This window comes from Microtus pennsylvanicus, chromosome X, assembly GCF_037038515.1.
Source record: "Microtus pennsylvanicus isolate mMicPen1 chromosome X, mMicPen1.hap1, whole genome shotgun sequence".
NCBI lineage: Eukaryota > Metazoa > Chordata > Mammalia > Rodentia > Cricetidae > Microtus > Microtus pennsylvanicus.
Window position 1 is genome coordinate 114,778,960 of NC_134601.1, and position 2,406 is coordinate 114,781,365.

Sequence of the window (2,406 nt, forward strand, 5' to 3'; positions counted from 1 at the left end):
TGTTGAATGCCTATATTAAGGAGGTGATAGCACTAGTTTCACTCCAGATTTGACTGCATGATAAAATAAAGCCTTTGATTTATTCCCCAGCTCAGATTTTCCTTTATCTGTGGAACTCTTGGAAGCTAGAGATTTCATTATCTCTATATCCTCAACACTTAAAACATTAGACTAGTCTAAATGAAGTTGAATTATGTTGGGCTGAGTTGAGCACATTTTTAAAATTTATTTTATTATATTTATTTATTCAGTCTGTATGCACATGTGCATGTGCAGGTCAGAGGATAACCTGCTAGGAATGCTTCTCCCTGTCTACTACCTAAGTCCCCAGTATCAAACTCAGGTCATTATGCTCGGCAGCAAGTGCCTGTACCCACTGATCCAGATCAGATCACTGGCACCCAGTGGTACCAATTTGAAAACAATATTGGGAACCCAAATATTAAGAAATCTAAATGCTTAGTTGATGAAATTGTGCTGGGTGGATGCCTGACAAAGACAAATGGGGCAATTCTGAGCAGAAAGAAAGCATGTAGACAGAATTAGGAAAAACAGTCTGGGATTGTATAGAGGATGAACTGAATTTCTACTCATTCTAATATACTCCCAACCAATAATATTCCCAGTAAACATTCTCACAGTCTCCTTCCACTCACTCCATGCAAGCCTATAAAAGTAGCAAGCACATGAGAATATAAGTCAAGAGCTATCATTTTTAACAGACATAATCCTGATTATCTTTAATATCCTTACTATGTAAACAGAGAACTCTTGTAAATAGGCATGAAAAAACTAACACCAGCTGGACCACAGGAAAAGAACATAAATAGAAATTTCACAAAAGAAAAAAAAAGACCAACAGATAAATTAGTAATATGATGCCAGTTTTGCCTATCAAATTGTCAGAGACTATAAAATTAATACTACTTGGAGTTTGCAAGGGTTTAGGAAAATAACACTCTTATATTAGGTGTGAGAGTGGAAATTAGTATAAGGCTTCTGGAGAAGAAAATTCTCAGATAAGAAGTCAAAGATATATTGTACAAAATAGTCAGCACATTTACAATCACTCAGAAATCTGGAAAACTGAGTAGCCAATAAAAATGAAATTAAAACTAGTGTGGTACATTAATTAATGATACATAAATATGTCCAAATACTAATACCCTATCTTAGTCCTTGTTCTATTGCTGTGAAGAGGCACCATGACTACAGTAACTTTTATAAAAGAAAACATTTCATTGGGATGGCTTTCAGTTCAGAGGTTTAGCCCATTATTACCATGGTGAGACACGGCAGCATGCAGGCAGACATGATGCTGGAGAAGGAGCTGAGAGTTAATAATCTTGATCCAAAGGCAATAGGAAGTCAACTGAGATACTGAGCGTAGCTTGAGCATATATGAAACCTCAAAGTCCATGCTCACTGTGACACACTTCTACAAAACCACACCTTTTAATGGTGCCATTCCCCATGGGGCCCACTTTCTTTCAAATTACCACATACCCCAAAGCTGCAAGTGTTGCCTTATTTAGGCAAAAGAACTTTGCAGATATAACTGATGATTCCATGAGTTTAATTATTTAATTTCATGTAATTATATAAAAAATCACAATATGCAAATATTAAGAACTCGGACTGCTTCATGTTCATATTATAACTTTTGGGTTATAAAATAAGATATGCATATATACACAATGCATGCTTTAGATGATATTAAATATCTAAGTATTACCAATGATACTTGTAGAAAACTGAATGAACTGGCATACTACAATAACCCAGGACTTCAGTCCAACTTTCACTATATTCAAAGCTTTCTTTTAAAAACTTGTAAAGATAATTAATTAAAAAGATAGAACTCCTAGCAGTCAAGTTGTTTTCGTGTGTGTGTGTGTGCACGTGAGAGAGAGAGAGAGAGAGAGAGAGAGAGAGAACACTATCTGTTCTTTACTTTAACTGTGGGAGTGGAATGGAACTTAGGTTAGTAGGCTTAGCATCAAGCACCCTTACCTGCTGAGCCACCTAGCCATCCCAGTAGTCAAAATTTTTAAAGTTACCATTATAGTATAGAACAATTAATTTAGAATAGCCAATCATTACTGACTTACAGCTGAGGCTGGTGGAAGGAGATATCCTCATGTAATTCATTTTTTCCCTAAAATAATATTTACCTAACTTTGTATTCTTTATACTTTTCATGATGTAAGGGTTAAAGATTCTACAACATGAATGCTGTTAAACAAGAGCTTTGAATTTTGCCTTATATATTTATTCACATTTTCAATATTTGTAGACTTAAAAAAGAAAAAAATGAATTTACTAAAGCTATTGAGTTAATGTGCTGTTTTTATCTCTATTTTTATTATCTGTATATTTTTCATCTATTTTGATTTCTGAATAATT